The sequence below is a fragment of the Haliotis rufescens genome, unplaced genomic scaffold, assembly GCF_023055435.1.
Source record: "Haliotis rufescens isolate VD_foot unplaced genomic scaffold, xgHalRufe1.0.p SCAF_5, whole genome shotgun sequence".
Taxonomy (NCBI): domain Eukaryota; kingdom Metazoa; phylum Mollusca; class Gastropoda; order Lepetellida; family Haliotidae; genus Haliotis; species Haliotis rufescens.
In genome coordinates this window covers 2,275,186-2,295,393 of record NW_025964223.1, presented here as the reverse complement: position 1 = coordinate 2,295,393, position 20,208 = coordinate 2,275,186, and positions in this window count along the sequence as shown.

The following is a 20,208-nucleotide window of genomic DNA, read 5'->3' as shown; positions in this document are numbered from 1 at the left end:
CTATTACCAGCTATGTCCCTTCTAAGCCTCTCCTATGGACCAATCAGATTCCACCACTCGTATCACTTGCGTTTGCTTCACACAAAATGGTGGCGCCCAGTCAGCATGGTCAGGACGATCTGATCGATAATCAAGATCTTTATTGTGATAATACGGGTCTTACATTGAAAGATTTGGAAAATATCTGCTGACAACGAGTTGGTGGTGCACATGCTTTGCAAATCCTGCAATCGGCCGAAATCTGCACAACCGGATTTCGATTTTGGTGTGCGATTTTGATTGGACTATGCATAGACTCGTTAGTCCAGCCAAAATGTAACTCCATAATACGAGCCTAGTTCGGCAAGGGTGGAAACTGGACTTTTATAGTCAGTTAACTCTCTTGCCTGGGGAAGATGTACCGCGGTACATGAAATTATTTATGTTAAGGAGCCATTGAAGATCATCAAGCAGCTGTTGCTTTTTGAGAAATCATGAATATCATCCGAGAATATTACTAGTTTCATTGTTTTATGACATATCCTTATGTGCATAATGTTTTTTGATCAGTGCATGACTTCACAATTTTCAGAATTGTGATGCATCAGTGAATGGTTGAGGCTGAGTTAAGCCCATACACTGTATTCAGTCTTTGATATAAAAGCATGAAAGTCCGGCCGTAATACAGATGTAAATTTGTCCTGATTAAGGAATCTTGATTCTTTGGTCTATCAACCAATATCTTGACTTTGGACAGATGTTGTGTTTCGGTAAGAAGAAATCTAACAGGATATCATTTACATGATGACTTACTTCGAATGGCCCCTTTTAGAGATCTCAGGGACCGATACTGTTAAAAAGAAGCCGAGACTATCGGACAACTGTCAGAACTGCAACCAGTTTGGCACAAACACAACATCCGGAACACACACAGGAACCCTGTGGGGATTCCAGGGGTGATGAGGCCCAGGACCTCATACTTGTGGTAAGAGCCCATCTATGAGGAATGATAGGTCAGGCTCTTCATGGCTGATTGTATGTCATTGTACCCTGACAGCAGGATCATTGCTCAAGCTTTCAGTCACTGGTACTCCATTATTTACAAGATGCTGTAATATGGCTTGAATATTGCTGATTTGCATTATAAATAGCTCAAACTTTGATACTTGTTATTGCTGCAGGTTTCAAATGAAATAATTTCTTTAAAGATCTACAACATGAATTGGTTAGTAAATAATACTAAATATTGGTATTATAAAATACATTGTGACATCGTACATCAGCACACTCCCACATTGTATTTATCATCTGAAACTGGCTTCTGAAGGAGATACCGTTTGGGTGAGGTCAAGTAATATCTCCTGGAGATATCCCTACAATGGACTTCCACCACTATGAAGTGATTGCAGATCATTGTGATGTCATCAGTTACAATGAGGTCAAAATCAAATGATGTTACTAATCTCTGCCGCTGGAGCCAATTATCAGAACTTTGTACTGAAGACACTGGTTATTACTGTTAACAAACAGAAAAAGGTGATTTGGGGATGATAAATAGAATCTCACCTGATTTTGTGTTGATACCTAATATATCAACACTCTTTAACATTTATAACTTGTGTTGATGTATTTGATAAAGACACTCATGTGCGATATCTATGTATGCAATACATGTTCAGATAAACTTACAGAACACTTAACATTTATTCCCAGTTGCCACTGAGGCAACAGAATATATTTTCTCTACCACCATTAGGCCAACGTCCCCACCTGTTTAATGGATGTTCTGGGCAAAGACACAAGAAGTGAAACATCAGAGGTGGTCATGGTTGACTGGGAATAAATTACAATCACCAGATTCAGTTTAAGGCCAGAACAATTTAATTTTAGGTTTTACAGACTATTCCAACCTACATTTGGAAAAAGCAAAAAGTAATTTTGTAATATGTTTAAGTGAATACAAGCTAATTTGTAATGTTGATTTTTTGCTTTTATTTCAAGTGATACATGCATTCAATTAACCTTGTAATAGTCCAACACTTTTCTTATAGCTGCATCTTGACATGCTGGCATGATGCAAGCCAAGAAAAACTGCCTGTGTTAAGTAAAATTTCTTTTTGACTAGTAATTTCAATTGTTGACTATATCAACATTCATGTACGGAAGCCTTTTGGGGCCATTTGTTTTTTTCGGTTTTTTATATTGAAATTTCAAGATACTAACTTGAAATTTATAGAAGTTATGTTTAAGTTTTAAGATATACATACTAAGTTGAAATTTCAAGATAATCATCTTGAAATTTCAAGATAATAAGTTGAAATTTAAAGGTGACAACTTGAAATTTCACCTTAGTATCTTGAAATTTCAACTTAGGATCTTCAAATTTCAACTTAGTATCTTGAAATTTCAACTCAGTATAATGCAATTTCAACTTAGTATCTTGAAATTTCAACTAAGTATCTTGAAATTTCAATAAAAAAAACAGAAAAATAAATGGCCCAAAAAGGCTTCCGTACTCATGCCTACTACAATCATCAAGAGAAAAAACATGTTCAAACAAACAAACAAACAAACAAACAAACTCTGAAGTGTTACTAGCCTTAGCATAAAAAAATATACCACCATTTATTTATGCTTGATTTAATATTTAATCTGTTAATAGAAAATTAAGATTTTAACATTTGTCATACTCAATCTGAAAACCATGGACAACAATATTTAAGATGGCCAGCTCCAATCAATGCTTAGTTTGATATGCTCGCTGACTTCTCGTAAACTAAAAACTCTGTCCCTTGTGAAGTAATCAGAGATATGGTTTATAGTAATAGCACTTATCAGAAACATAATGATTCTGATTCAACATATCAACCCAACTCATCATTTGAATTCTTTAACTGGAGGTCCTTTCGAGGAAACAGTGTGTTTTCACATGTAAACTAGAGGCTTGTGTGGGTGCGAACAGAATGTCGTTAGGACCAGCTATGACATTCTGGTAACAGCTGTCATCCCTGTTGCAGTCAAGCTGGGAGGTGAGCATATAGGACACTATTGCAGTCAGTATCTTGGTATAGAATCAGCTGCACACAGCATGATCATTGGTTTCAAAACAGGAAATAAAGTAATTATATGAACAATATATCGAAACTGTGTACATAGATAGCCAATGACCATGAAAAATTAATAAAGTTATTGTTTTCTTAAAAATCTTATATCTGAAATGTGCAATTAAACAAAAATTAATTTGAATATGTGAATATTCATCATCTTGACATTACTCTCCAAGCAACTAACTCTAATTCCATTTAAAGATCTAAAGACCTCAAATGGAACACTATGTCCATATGCTATACATATGAGTACAGTGATCTACAGCATTAGAAATTGGTACTAGTCCCATAGTCCTTGCCAAACTGCCCAATAGTTAAGGTATCATAAGGACCAGTGACCCGTGAAGATCCGGGGTAGGATAGGTCTTCAGCAACCCATGCTCCCCATAAAAGGCGACTGTGCTTGTTAAAACAGGATCTGGTGGTCAGACTCACTGACTTGGTTAATGCATGTCATTGTACCCCAGTTGCCTGGATCAATGCTCATGCTATCGATCACTGGATTGTCTGGTCCAGACTCAATTATTTACAGACCGCCGTCATATAACTGGAATATTGCTGAGTGTGGCGTTAAACAACAAACAAACATACAAACAAACAAGGACTAGTAGAAATTTGCCATTTTTTAGTGTTTTGCTATATGTTATCATCATAAGCACTAGTGGACTAAAGACCGCCTCCATGGTCTAGTGGGAGAGCGTCTGCCCGGAGAGCGGAAGGTTCCGGGTTCGATCCCTGGCCGCGTCATTCCAAAAGACGTTAAAAGATAGTACTTGTTGTTACCCTGTCTGGCGCTCGGCATTAAGGGGCTAAAACAAGGACTGGTTGGCTCGGAGTCAGTATACTGTGTCCGAGTGGGGTATTTATGTGAAACTGCGGCATGGTATCTCAGTGGGCTAGCACTATAAATCGGCATCAGTCCGAACTAGTACAAGCAGCCACACACACACACACACACACACACACACACACACACACACAAGTGCAATAATCTTGGACGCGACGTTAAACCCAATTTCACCTCACCTCACTAGTGGACTAAAAATGTTAGTTTCCACCTGCGATCTATCCTGCTGTGTTGATTAGTGTCCAATTCAGGTCAGTAGAAAAGATCATCAGTGATTTAGGAGAGATTTTGATCTCTATACTGTCTAAATGTCTTTGGCAGTAGGTGGGTGCTCTGTTTACGAGATTCCCAGTTGGTTTCAGTGTAAACCGCCCACAGTCCATCCGATAAGCTCAGAAAGGAAGGTATCACTTTTGCCCCAAGCGATATTTCAGATAGCTAAATCGAGAATGATTTCTCTTGATGTTGCCAACAGTTAGGGTGAATGATTTATTAAGATTCAGTTTTATTGTTTTCTTTGCCTAGTGTAGTGGTATGTAGTGTTTGAAATTATGATTGAAGTCAAAGGGTTATTCTCACGTCTCTCAGTAACAGCATACAGATTTAAGGAGACCTTGTTTAATATACGAAAACTGAAAATCCTAGGGACACTCTTAATAAAACATACTTTAGGTCTTCTGGTTTGCACCCTTTAACTTACACACTAACAATATTGTGAAATGAATTGGAGTGTTTGCCACAATCTGATTGGTTGAAAGCATTGTGAAATTTGAGTGAATCCTGGAAATTTTTCAGATGTATGAATACTTTCCGCAATCCCCAAATTGGAAAAATGTGCCATTGACCTTTGTGAAATAGATACCATATTAATTAAATATTCATTCTGATCAATATTTATCAGAAAATTTCAATTTAGTTTTTGTCCACATTCTGGACAACAGGCGAGTTCAGGAAGCATGTGACGTCATCACATTCTAACATGTTGTCATGACTGTGTCACAACTGTGAGAGTTCATGTAGGAAAAGATCGCTGCAGAAAAATGTATGTGGCAATGTCCATGAATATAATGTGTTTTCAGATTTGCGGGTGTTATTATTAAGTTTTTGATACCAGGAAATTTTAACATTTGAATTTGAAATAACTTTGGGCATAAAATACTCAATAAAACCCTCAAATCTGAAAATATATAATGTTTTATCTCTTCATTCAGTTCTTCTGCAGTCCTATATTAACCTGAACAACTTTGACTATGACTGGGTGATTGGAAATATATTTTTTTTTTAACTACAGTACAGATTTTATTGGTAATGTAAAACAGTTTGAACTCACACTATCAAAATTCACACTTTGAACAAAGTCACCACAATAACACAAAGTATTTTAAAAATAGTTTTTATTTTGTGCATTGGGTCACTCAGTGACTAATATCATGACTCACTCACTCACTCACTCACTCACTCACTCACTCACTCACTCACCAGTCTTGACATGTGAACATTTTGCTATATCCCTTACTCCCTCAGACCACCTCCGTGGTCTAGTGGTAGAGAGTCCGCCCAGAGAGCGTAAGGTCCGGTGTTTGAACCCCGTCCACGTCTTACCAAAAGACGTTAATTGATGGTACTTGTTGTTATCCTGCCTGTCACTCAGCATTGAGGGGCTGAAACAAGGACTAGTCGGCTCGGAGTCAGTATACAGTGTCTGAGTGGGGTATTCATGTTAAACTGTGGCATGGTACCTCAGTGAGCTAGCCCTATAGAACAAGCGCGCACACACACACACACACACGCGCACACACACACACACACACACACACACACACACACACACACACACACACACACACACACACACACATGTATGCACTTCTCAATCTATAAGTGCAATAATCTTGGATGCAACGTTGAACCCCATTTAACCTCACCATACTCCTTCACTGACAAACCGCCTCCGTGGTCTAGTGGTAGAGCGCCCGCCCGGAGAGCGGAAGGTCCAGGGTTCGATCCCCAGCCGCGTCATACCAAAAGACGTTAAAAGATGGTACTTGTTGTTACCCTGTCTTGCGCTCAGCATTAAGGGGCTAAAACAAGAACTGGTCGGCTCGGAGTCAGTTTACTGTGTCCGAGTGGGGTATTTATGTTAAACTGCGGCATTGTATCTCAGTGAGCTAGCACTATAAATTGGCATCAGTCCGGACTAATACAAGCAGCCACACAAACACAAACACATACATGCACGTTGCTATATAAGTGCAATAATCTTGGATGTGACGTTAAACCTAATTTCACCTCACCTCACCTTTACATTCTCAACATTCTCTGTTTCTTAACACATATTCTTTCATTTTATGGGGGTGGTCGGGTAGCCTAGTTGTTAAGGCGTTCGCTTGTCATACTGAAGACCCGGGTTTGATTCCCAACATGGGTACAATCTGTGAAGCCCATTTCTGGTGTCCCCCGTTGTGATATTGCTGGAATTTTGCTAGAAGCGGCGTAAAACCATACTCACTCACTCACTCATTTTATGCATGATATCTCAGACTCAGATATTTCTACCTGTCCCCTAACTGGTGAATATATACAATAAAAATGATCTTATCTCTCTTTTGACCACATGGCAGCATCTCTGAATCATCTCTTTTAAATGACAGGTCATAACCATCATTGTCTGTCACTACCACCACTGAACACAATGGAGTAACACTGGTTATCAGTTGGGTATGGGCTACCACCAGGTAGTCTATCCCCTGCTGCAGGTGTCAGGGCTGAACTAGGCTATCTCAGTGTGAGCTGAAGTCCGCGGTGGGACAGGTATGTTTACCATTACGTGAGTCATAGCTTGTTGTCCCACCAGGAGGCAAGGCAGTCAGCTCAACTCTTAATCTCGCTGTGTACATAAAACTAAGGCAAACTTTGGGTCCTCTAATTTGTATGACTTTTTTAAAACATGTAGATCTATAACACATCCTTGCCTTGCTGAAGATGTGCCGAGCCGTGGTGCTGGAGTGAAGATCAAGGCTGTTCAACTCCTGTCACTGTGGAGAGAAAAATTAATTCATGAGTCAGTCATGTATAAAACAAATAGGCTGTCCAAGTACAGATTGCTGGAGGGCATGTTTGTTGCCGGGAGTGCATTTGGGCTAAAGTCTTCAAGGCAAACTTGAGCAAACAGTGCCAGGCTCTCTTCCTCAAATAAGCAGACCACAGGTACTGCATGGTTTGCTTACACCAGAGATACTGCTTAAAGTGCTGTCTGTCTGTCACAGATACTGCTTGAATTGCTGTCTGTCTGTCACAGATACTGCTTGAAGTGCTGTCTGTCACAGATACTGCTTAAAGTGCTGTCTGTCACAGATACTGCTTGAAGTGCTGTCTGTCTGTCACAGATACTGCTTGTAGTGCTGTCTGTCTGTCACAGATACTGTTTAAAGTGTTGTCTGTCACATATACTGCTTTAAGTGCTGTCTGTCACAGATAATGCTTTAAGTGCTGTCTGTCTGTCACAGATACTGCTTGAAGTGCTGTCTGTCACAGATACTGCTTGAAGTGCTGTCTGTCACAGATAATGCTTTAAGTGCTGTCTGTCACAGATACTGCTTGAAGTGCTGTCTGTCTGTCACAGATACTGCTTGTAGTGCTGTCTGTCTGTCACAGATACTGTTTAAAGTGCTGTCTGTCACAGATACTGCTTTAAGTGCTGTCTGTCACAGATAATGCTTTAAGTGCTGTCTGTCACAGATACTGCTTGAAGTGCTGTCTGTCACAGATACTGCTTGAAGTGCTGTCTGTCTGTCTGTCACAGATAATGCTTGAAGTGCTGTCTGTCACAGATACTGCTTGAAGTGCTGTCTGTCACAGATACTGCTTGAAGTGCTGTCTGTCACAGATACTGTTTGAAGTGCTATCTGTCACAGATACTGCTTGAAGTGCTGTCTGTCTGTCTGTCACAGATACTGCTTCAAGTGATGTCTGTCACAGATACTGCTTGAAGTGCTGTCTGTCTGTCTGACACAGATACTGCTTCAAGTGATGTCTGTCTGTCACAGATACTGCTTTAATTCCTTTGTGGCATGTTTGATTTTCTAGTTCGTCAGTTTATTTAAGATACTTTTTCCATCCCCTGCTAGATCTGACTCCTGGTATTGTTCTGGTCACCTTGCTTCAGTTTCAAGTTCTACACACCAGATGTAGGAATTTAGAAAACATCAAACATAAATTTATTACTTTGTTTGCTTTTCAGACTCACCATGATAAATATTTATAAAAATAAAATCTTTTCTTTTTCTTGTAAGGCCAGAGGACAAAATTATTTCTTCAGGTATTGTCTGGAATCAGTGATTTTCATGATTATATTTACTGAATATATATACTGAATGGCTGTGGTTGAGTGTGTGTTACAATCTCTGTGTGTGAAGTATTGGGGAATGTCGCTAGTCTGTCTTAATGTCATTAACAACATAACCACAGTGGCAGGTTTGACAGTTACGGCATAATGTTTTACCGGCAGGACAATTAATGTCCCAGTGTTCCGCTTGTAGAAATGTGACAGTGCAGTTTGTGATTAATGATCAGAATTCTTCCAGTTTTAGCTTAACTGGTCATTGACCAGTAGTATATGTAACAGCTAATCCTGTTGACGTTTATGTGTGTGACCCAGCATGTCTTACGTTTGTTTAACATGGTGGGGTAGCCACGTGGTTAAAGTGTTGCTTGTTAATAAAGACTGGTTGATTCCCCACATGGTTGCAATGTAAGTAACCTATGCCTGACGGGCGTGTTGTGGCTTAGGGCTGGGGCGACTCCAAATTTACTACCATGTACCCATCCCCTATTACCTGACCCTACCCGGGTACCCGCTGAAGGTCTCAAGAGATATGTACAAAATGTCTGATTGGGAAATGTCTTCACACGAAAGCTGGTCTTGATGTAATGTCAGATGAAATGTGTGATGATGAGACAGGGACGCGCTAGCTCCACTTCTATTGTCCAACCAGCTTCCAGCACTTTCTACACAGTGCCAGACCAGTCCAGTGTCACTTGAACATCACAGAATATTCCACGTTTCTATAATACATCCATCCAAAAAGTTGTAAAAATAATAACTTCCTCACCACTGCTCACATTAAATAGTACTACATTCCTGACAACTAATCATTGTCCAAAAACAATGCTATGAACTTTCACTGAATCTCAACAGAATACAGTTACACTCATTGTTTAACAATACATTACACTGCCATAGAGGAATTGTGAGAGCATTTAGGAGCATAACAGAGAATTTTGGTGGGAACAAGCATGTGAAGTTTCAACATCATTGGACCACTGGTTTCTGAGATAATTTTTTCAGGAAGAGGAAATGCACTTTTAGAAAGTAGCATTGTCAAAGTGCAAAGGTCAATAAAGAGGTGTGGAGCCCTACTACCAGCTACACATATACCACCTTTCATAACATAATAGAGTCAAAATGACCACAAATATTTTGTCAAAATGGCTGCTTGGCAACTATATTGAAAATTGGATTCAAACCTCTTGAGCAAATTTAGATGTCATCATTTTGGTTTCTGAGATAATTTTTTCAGGAAGAGGAAATGCACTTTTAGAAAGTAGCATTGTCAAAGTGCAAAGGTCAAATACAGTTCAAAATTTAAAAAAATAAATACCCAAATGGAGCCCCACTTCAAATTACTCATATACCAAATTTCATTACATTTTAAACCAAAATGGCGATGGGAAGTTTCGGTTTCAGTGCGGTCAAAGTAAAAATAATATTCAAACCTTTTAAACCTGTAGTGCATTTAGAGAATAAGATAATGGTCGAAGTGCAAAGATCAGATCAAGATAAAAAAACATTGCCAAAAACAGAACATAGGTGTGGAGCCCTACTACCAGCTACACATATACCACCTTTCATAACATAATAGAGTCAAAATGACCACAAATATTTTGTCAAAATGGCTGCTTGGCAACTATATTGAAAATTGGATTCAAACCTCTTGAGCAAATTAAGATGTCATCATTGGTGGGAACAAGCATTGTTAAGTTTCAGCTTCAATGGTCCGGAGTGGAGGGGATGAAGTTTGCAGACAACACTACGGCTGCAGCCACTGACGATGGACGGCATTCAGTATTCAGTAGCTAAAGAAATGTACTTTAAGACATTTTCTATGAAAGTCATGACACCATGACCTGTCTGCTTGTGTCATCACACCAGACACCATGACCTGTCTAGTTGTGTCATGAGATCAGACACCATGACCCGTCTGCTTGTGTCATCACATCAGACACCATGACCCGTCTGCTTGTGTCATCACATCAGACACCATGACCTGTCTAGTTGTGTCATCACATCAGACACCATGACCTGTCTAGTTGTGTCATCACATCAGACACCATGACCTGTCTAGTTGTGTCATCACATCAGACACCATGACCTGTCTAGTTGTGTCATCACATCAGACACCATGACCTGTCTGCTTGTGTCATCACATCAGACACCATGACTTGTCTGCTTGTGTCATCACATCAGACACCATGACCTGTCTAGTTGTGTCATCACATCAGACACCATGACCTGTCTAGTTGTGTCATCACATCAGACACCATGACCTGTCTGGTTGTGTCATCATATCAGACACCATGACCCGTCTGCTTGTGTCATCACATCAGACACCATGACCTGTCTGCTTGTGTCATCACATCAGACACCATCACTTGTCTGCTTGTGTCATCACACCAGACACCATGACCTGTCTAGTTGTGTCATCACATCAGACACCATGACCTGTCTAGTTGTGTCATCACATCAGACACCATGACCTGTCTGCTTGTGTCATCACATCAGACACCATGACTTGTCTGCTTGTGTCATCACATCAGACACCATGACCTGTCTAGTTGTGTCATCACATCAGACACCATGACCTGTCTAGTTGTGTCATCACATCAGACACCATGACCTGTCTGGTTGTGTCATCATATCAGACACCATGACCCGTCTGCTTGTGTCATCACATCAGACACCATGACCTGTCTGCTTGTGTCATCACATCAGACACCATGACCTGTCTAGTTATGTCATCACATCAGACACCATCACTTGTCTGCTTGTGTCATCACATCAGACACCATGACCTGTCTAGTTGTGTCATCACATCAGACACCATGACCTGTCTAGTTGTGTCATCACATCAGACACCATGACCTGTCTGGTTGTGTCATCAGATCAGACACCATGACCTGTCTGCTTGTGTCATCACACCAGACACTATGACCTGTCTAGTTGTGTCATCACATCAGACACCATGACCTGCCTGCTTGTGTCATCACATCAGACACCATGACCTGTCCGCTTGTGTTTAGCTTCCTCAGTCTGTCAATTTCAGAAGAGAAGATGTTTACAGAGCCAAAAATGTATTTTAAACCAATTTAAGTGCATTTAACACAAGATATATAGTATTGTGAAAAATGGAACATATAATTACGTTGATCCCAGTACTAACTACACACATGCCATATGTCATTATATTGTGAACAATTAGATCTGAGTATTAGATACATGTAGACCACTGGAACAAATTCAGATGTCATCATTGGTTGGAGTGAATGAGTGAGTTGGGTTTTATGCCACTTTGAACAGAAATCCAGTTATATCATGGCGTGTCAGCTTAAAGTGTGAGGAAAGCCCCTGGGTTAGAACAAGCATCTAAAGTGTCCTATTCATTGGCCTAGTTGTTTCTGAGGGGACACCTAAACATGACAACAACACAGAATGCCATGCCATTAACAGGTCACTACTTTCAGTCAGGTGAGCTAAAAATTGAAAGTGATTCTGTAAAAAGACAATAACATTGAATTCCTTGTTTTCAAATCCTGTCAATGGGAAACAAACTATCACAGGTGAGAAACATCTGTTGCGTTATTGAGCCGGTAGCGAGCCGGTAGCGAACCACATGTTGCTGCATTAAGAATAGGATCAATATGGATTGAAAGATAATTCATGGGATGCTGGGAGGGGATCATGCCCACACAAAGTATTTGCTTACAAAGCGAAAATACTCTGCAGCCACGCAAAAAACAACAACTTGCATTTGTATCCACAGAAAGTGAGAGAGAACCATTGATTTAACAGAGGGATCATAATTTGATTTAACAGTTCTTTGAGGGATCATAATTTGATTTAACAGTACTTTGAGGGATCATAATTTGATTTAACAGAACTTTGAGGGATCATAATTTGATTTAACAGTTCTCTGAGGGATCATAATTTGATTCAACCAGTACTTTGAGGGATCATAATTTGATTTAACAGTTCTCTGAGGGATCATAATTTGATTCAACCAGTACTTTGAGGAATCATGATTTGATTTAACAGTTCTTTGAGGGATCATAATTTGATTTAACAGAACTTTGAGGGATCATAATTTGATTTAACAGTACTTTGAGGGATCATAATTTGATTTAACAGAACTTTGAGGGATCATAATTTGATTTAACAGTACTTTGAGGGATCATAATTTGATTTAACAGAACTTTGAGGGATCATAATTTGATTTAACAGTTCTCTGAGGGATCATAATTTGATTCAACCAGTACTTTGAGGGATCATAATTTGATTTAACAGTTCTCTGAGGGATCATAATTTGATTCACCAGTACTTTGAGGGATCATAATTTGATTTTACAGAACTTAGAGGGATCATAATTGATTTAATAGTACTTTGAGGGATCATAGTTTGATTTAACAGTACTTTGAGGGATCATAATTTGATTTTACAGAACTTTGAGGGATCATAATTTGATTTAACAGTTCTCTGAGGGATCATAATTTGATTCACCAGTACTTTGAGGGATCATAATTTGATTTTACAGAACTTAGAGGGATCATAATTGATTTAATAGTACTTTGAGGGATCATAGTTTGATTTAACAGTACTTTGAGGGATCATAATTTGATTTTACAGAACTTTGTGGGATCATATTTTGATTGAACAATGCTGTGATCATAATTTGATTTAACAGAACTTTGAGGGATCATGATTTGATTTAACAGAACTTTGAGGGATCATAATTTGATTTTACAGAATTTAGAGGGATCATAATTGATTTAATAGAACTTTGTTGGATCATATGTTGATTTAAGAGTCCTTCGAGGGATCATAATTTGATAAAGTTGACACAATTTATTGATAACAACTTCTTTAATTAGTGTAAAGGTGGTACTTTGAGGGATCATAATTTCATTGAACAGAACTTAAAGGGATCATAATTGATGATTTAATAGTACTTTGAGAGATCATAATTTGATTTTATGGTTCTTTGAGGGATCATAATTTGGATTCTAGTACATGATCAGTGGGATGGATTTCTTTATTAACCTCACCTTGACACAGCCCTAATCCTATTACGAGCGTGGGTGGCCTGGTTGTTTAAGGTGCCACAATTCATTGTGCAGAGTTGCATCCCTTAGACATACAAGAGACCGAGTATGATTGTAGCTAGAATTCCTCCGTGCTCTGATTATGTTCCCAGGGTTGTCAGCACCATATCCATGTTCATGGGTTTCACCAAAGCAATATACCCCAATAACTGCATCACTTCAGACTGTCCTACCACATCAAGCTGACAATCAGTGATATACCAAAATAGGGTTCAAAGTGAAATAGAACAACATCCAACCACCAAGACAAACTCACTCACTCACTCACTCACTCACACTAACACACACTAACACACACACGGTAGTTGCCTGGTTGAAGGCATGAATATGGATGACTCGTTCAGATCTATATGACAGAATTCTGTTATTATTCATTTATTGGGATTATGATATTTTATTAATCACATATTTGTGAAGCATGGATTTCCTGTTTGTGTTTTTCATATTGTTTTCAGAAATAGAACATATATGCCATAAATCTTACAGAATGAACTGACATAAGATAGATAAAGTCACACCAGGTATAAATCAACTTACTAAATCTCGATGACACTGTCAGATTCTGTGCGGGTCTCAGTTCCCCCATGTCAGAATCTGTGTGGGTCTCAGTGCACCCATGTCAGAATCTGTGTGGGTCTCAGTGCCCCAATGTCAGAATCTGTGTGAGTCTCAGTGCCCCCATGTCAGAATCTGTGTGGGTCTAAGTGCATCCATGTGAGAATCTGTGTGAGTTTCAGTGCCCCAATGTCAGAATCTGTGTGAGTCTCAGTGCCCCCATGTCAGAATCTGTGTGGGTCTCAGTGCATCCATGTCAGAATCTGTGTGGGTCTCAGTGCACCCATGTCAGAATCTGTGTGAGTCTCAGTGCACCCATGTCAGAATCTGTGTGGGTCTCAGTGCCCTCATGTCAGAATCTGTGTGGGTCTCAGTGCATCCATGTCAGAATCTGTGTGAGTCTCAGTGCCCCCATGTCAGAATCTGTGTGAGTCTCAGTGCCCTCATGTCAGAATCTGTGTGGGTCTAAGTGCCCCCATGTCAAAATCTGTGTGGGTGTCAATGCCCTCATGTCAGAATCTGTGTGGGTCTCAGTGCACCTATATCAGAATCTGTGTGGGTCTCAGTGCATCCATGTCAGAATCTGTGTGGGTCTAAGTGCACCTATATCAGAATCTGTGTGGGTCTCAGTGCATCCATGTCAGAATCTGTGTGGGTCTTAGTGCACCCATGTCAGAATCTGTGTGGGTCTCAGTGCCCCAATGTCAGAATCTGTGTGAGTCTCAGTGCCCTCATGTCAGAATCTGTGTGGGTCTCAGTGCCCCCATGTCAGAATCTGTGTGGGTCTCAGTGCCCTCATGTCTGAATCTGTGTGGGTCTCAGTGCACCTATATCAGAATCTGTGTGGGTCTCAGTGCCCCCATGTCAGAATCTGTGTGGGTCTAAGTGCACCTATATCAGAATCTGTGTGGGTCTTAGTGCATCCATGTGAGAATCTGTGTGGGTCTTATTGCCCTCATGTGAGAATCTGTGTGGGTCTCAGTGCCCCCAATGTCAGGATCTGTGTGGGTCTAAGTGCCCCCATGTCAGATTCTGTGTGAGTCTCAGTGCCCTCATGTCAGAATCTGTGTGGGTCTCAGTGCCCCCATGTCAGAATCTGTGTGAGTCTCAGTGCCCCCATGTCAGAATCTGTGTGAGTCTCAGTGCATCCATGTCAGAATCTGTGTGGGTCTCAGTGCCCCCATGTCAGAATCTGTGTGAGTCTCAGTGCATCCATGTCAGAATCTGTGTGAGTCTCAGTGCCCTCATGTCAGAATCTGTGTGGGTCTCAGTGCATCCATGTCAGAATCTGTGTGGGTCTCAGTGCACCTATATCAGAATCTGTGTGGGTCTCAGTGCATCCATGTCAGAATCTGTGTGGGTCTTAGTGCCCTCATGTCAGAATCTGTGTGGGTCTTAGTGCCCTCATGTGAGAATCTGTGTGGGTCTCAGTGCCCCCATGTCAGAATCTGTGTGGGTCTTAGTGCCTCAATGTCAGAATCTGTGTGGGTCTCAGTGCATCCATGTCAGAATCTGTGTGGGTCTCAGTGCCCCCATGTCAGAATCTGTGTGGGTCTAAGTGCCCTCATGTGAGAATCTGTGTGGGTCTCAGTGCCCTCATGTGAGAATCTGTGTGAGTCTCAGTGCCCCCATGTCAGAATCTGTGTGGGTCTCAGTGCATCCATGTCAGAATCTGCGTGGGTCTAAGTGCATCCATGTCAGAATCTGTGTGGGTCTAAGTGCATCCATGTCAGAATCTGTGAGGGTCTCAGTGCACCCATGTCATAATCTGTGTGGGTCTAAGTGCCCCCATGTCATAATCTGTGTGGGTCTAAGTGCATCCATGTCATAATCTGTGTGGGTCTAAGTGCATCCATGTCATAATCTGTGTTGGTCTAAGTGCCCCCATGTCAGAATGTGTTGGTGTCAGTGCATCCATGTCAGAATCTGTGTGGGTCTCAGTGCCCCCATGTCAGAATCTGTGTGGGTCTAAGTGCATCCATGTCATAATCTGTGTTGGTCTAAGTGCAGCCATGTCAGAATCTATGTGGGTCTCAGTGCCCCCATGTCAGAATCTGTGTGGGTCTAAGTGCCCTGTTGTCAGAATCTGTGTGGGTCTCAGTGCCCCCATGACAGAATCTGTGTGGGTCTCAGTGCCCCAATGTCAGAATCTGTGTGGGTCTCAGTGCATCCATTTCAGAATCTGTGTGGGTCTCAGTGCACCAATGTCAGAATCTGTGTGGGTCTCAGTGCCCCCATGTCAGAATCTGTGTGGGTCTCAGTGCCCCCATGTCAGAATCTGTGTGGGTCTAAGTGCATCCATGTCAGAATCTGTGTGGGTCTCAGTGCACCCATGCCATAATCTGTGTGGGTCTCAGTGCCCCAATGTCAGAATCTGTGTGGGTCTCAGTGCATCCATTTCAGAATCTGTGTGGGTCTCAGTACACCAATGTCAGAATCTGTGTGGGTCTCAGTGCACCCATGTCAGAATCTGTGTGGGTCTCAGTGCCCCCATGTCAGAATCTGTGTGGGTCTTAGTGCCCTCATGTGAGAATCTGTGAGGGTCTCAGTGCACCCATGTCAGAATCTGTGTGGGTCTAAGTGCATCCATGTCATAATCTGTGTGGGTATAAGTGCATCCATGTCATAATCTGTGTGGGTCTAAGTGCATCCTGTCAGAATCTGTGTGGGTCTCAGTGCCCCCATGTCAGAATCTGTGAGGGTCTCAGTGCCCCCATGTCAGAATCTGTGAGTGTCTCAGTACATCCATGTCATAATCTGTGTGGCTCTCAGTGCACCTGTGTTGGTCTCAGTGCACCTGTGTGACTCTCAGTGCACCTGTGTGGCTCTCAGTGCACCTGTGTGACTCTCAGTGTACCAGGTGACTCTCAGTGTACCAGGTGACTCTCAGTGCACCTGTGTGACTCAGTGCACCTGTGTGGCTCTCAGTGTACCAGGTGACTCTCAGTGCACCTGTGTAACTCTCATTGCACCTGTGTGACTCTCAGTGTACCAGTGTGACTCTCATTGCACCTGTGTGGCTCTCAGTGTACCAAGTGACTCTCAGTGCACCTGTGTAACTCTCATTGCACCTGTGTGACTCTCAGTGTACCAGTGTGACTCTCAGTGCACCTGTGTGGCTCTCAGTGTACCAGATGACTCTCAGTGCACCTGTGTGACTCTCAGTGCATCAGTGTGACTCTCAGTGTACCAGGTGACTCTCAGTGCACCTGTGTAACTCTCATTGCACCTGTGTGACTCTCAGTGTACCAGGTGACTCTCAGTGCACCTGTGTAACTCTCAGTGTACCAGTGTGACTCTCATTGCACCTGTGTGACTCTCAGTGTACCAGGTGACTCTCAGTGCACCTGTGTAACTCTCAGTGCACCTGTGTGGCTCTCAGTGTACCTGTGTGACTCTCAGTGTACCAGTGTGGCTCTCAGTGCACCTGTGTGACTCTCAGTGCACCAGTGTGACTCTCAGTGTACCAGATGACTCTCAGTGCACCTGTGTGACTCTCAGTGCATCAGTGTGACTCTCAGTGTACCAGGTGACTCTCAGTGCACCTGTGTAACTCTCAGTGCACCTGTGTGGCTCTCAGTGCACCTGTGTGACTCTCAGTGCACCTATGTGACTCTCAGTGTACCAGGTGACTCTCAGTGCACCTGTGTAACTCTCAGTGCACCTGTGTGGCTCTCAGTGCACCTGTGTGACTCTCAGTGCACCTATGTGACTCTCAGTGTACCAGGTGACTCTCAGTGCACCTGTGTGACTCTCAGTGCACCTGTGTGACTCTCAGTGCACCTGTGTGACTCTCAGTGTACCAGGTGACTCTCAGTGCACCTGTGTGGAAACTCCAAAAAAAACACAAAAAATCCTGACACAGATTTAATTAGGCCATGCTTGCTACCACAGATGTGATCCACTGTTGGGAAAACTACAAAGTCTTCGGTTTGACCTTGACTTATTGATACTGAACAGCTGATTTCCCCATCCCAAGACTTGCACAAGTCTCTAAGGCAATTATTATTAGTTTAATTCATAAGTTCTAGATTATGTAAAAAATAAGAACAAGTTTTTCCTATAAGAGACAGGAGTCCTTACTACCCACACATCTAGACTTACCTATGAGCAGAATTACTACACATCCATGGACTTATCTTTCAGTACAGCCTTGGAGCAAGGCCGCCCCCTCCTCTGCACAGCATCTTCCTTCCTCTTGTCAAGTGACAAGTGACCTGGCAAGCGTGGGGAGGGTATGAGCATGTATTCTGTAGATGAACTCAGTATGTACATGCTGCCCGGCATGGCGTGTCGTCACTTCCCGTTCTACATGCCCATGCATGCAGTGAGGGGTTAATCTGGTTATGTCATAATAATACGACAACTATCTCTTTTGAATCCCTGTTCGCCCCGGTTATGTTTCTAGGTTTGTCAGCACCATACCCGTGCTTGTGGGTTTCACTGAAGTGGTAAACGTCTGAGACTTGCATTACTTTGGCTTTCCTCCCACATTAAGCTGACACACCGTGATATAACCGGAATACTGTTAAAAGCGGGGTTAAACCCAACCCACTCACTCACTCACTGCACTCAGCAATATTCCATCTATATGACGGTGGTCTGTAAATAATCAAGTTTGGTCCAGACAATCCAGTGATTGACATCGTGAGCACTGATCCATGCAATTTGGATCGATGACATGCATCAGCCAAGTCAGCGAGCCTGACCACCCGATCCCGTTAGTCGCCTCTTACTACAAGCATAGTCACCTTATAGATATATCCATTATTACTGCCCACATCACGGTGCCGGACAGTCTGCTCATTCGCAGGACTGCTTTTTTATGTTAGTCTCTCGCAGGATCCCCTGCCACGTCATACCAAAAGACGGTACTTGTTGCTAATCCGTCTGGCGCTCGGCATTAAGGGACTAAAATGAGGACTGGTCAGGTATTCATGTTAAACTGTGGCATGGTATCCTAGTGTTCAGTTGGCTAGCTAGGACTATAACATCGGCATTAGTCCGGACCAGCACAATCAGAAACACACATGTGCATGCATGTTAATATATCAGTGCAATAATCTGGAACCCCGTCTCACCTCACCTCAACTTACCTCACCTTACCTCACCTCATCTCAAAATGCTATTGACCATACTACAAAATGATACTTTAAGATCATTTTGCAAACTTTTCATTCACAATCAGTCTATTGCTCCACAAAACAAATTGAAAAATTATCTGTAAACCAAGTACCACTAACTGTCAATTGAATTAAGCCAAGTCATGCTTTAATTTCAAGTCTTTGTCCAACAGCTCATGTCAAGGATTACAGGGATTAAAAGTTATTGTGAGCAAATCACACTCTGCAGGTCAAGTGTCAGTCAGTGCGTGTTTCCTGCTTGTTGTGATATACTCAACGACTGATGATGTGCAGATAAGGCTGTACAGACCACCCTACCCAGACCAGACAGATCAAGTGTGTCCATTACACTCAGAACAATCATTCTTCAAACTTGCACTGGGGCGGCCGGGTAGCCTAGTGGTTAAAGCGTTCGCTCGTCATGCCGAAGACCCAGGTTCGAATCCCGACATGGGTACAATGTGTGAAGCCCATTTCTGGTGTACCCCGCCATGATATTGCTGGACTATTGCTAAAAGCGGCGCAAAACAATACTCACTCACTCAGAAAAAAAACCTGGACTCATGAATGCATGGATATCTTATAATTTATAAAGTGATGGTGGTTGTTATTTTCAGTTTTTACAAAGTGCTTGTTTAATGGCCAACTATTAATGTCTGTATTTTGTTATTATGTGATTTCCAAATTGAAACGCAAAGGCTAACCCAGAACACGGTATGTAGAGAAATCAATTGTGAAATCAGTAAATGACCACACAAGATCAATGAATGATCAATACACACAGTTTTAGGTTTTCCAATCAATCAAGGCACTTCAATACACTGGGTCAAGGAAATGGCATCAGTTAGTATCCTGCCCTAGAATTAAGGAAAGTGCGCTCACGATGTCCAGAATGTACACATTGTACAAATAAACTGTACATGTGATTCAGATCCCAATCATTGTACAAATATACTGTGTTTGGGATTCAGATCCTAATCATTGTACAAATATACTGTACATGGGATTCAGATCCTAATCATTGTACAAATATACTGTACATGGGATTCAGATCCTAATCATTGTACAAATATACTGTACATGGGATTCAGATCCCAATCATTGTACAAATATACTGTACATGGGATTCAGATCCTAATCATTGTACAAATATACTGTACAT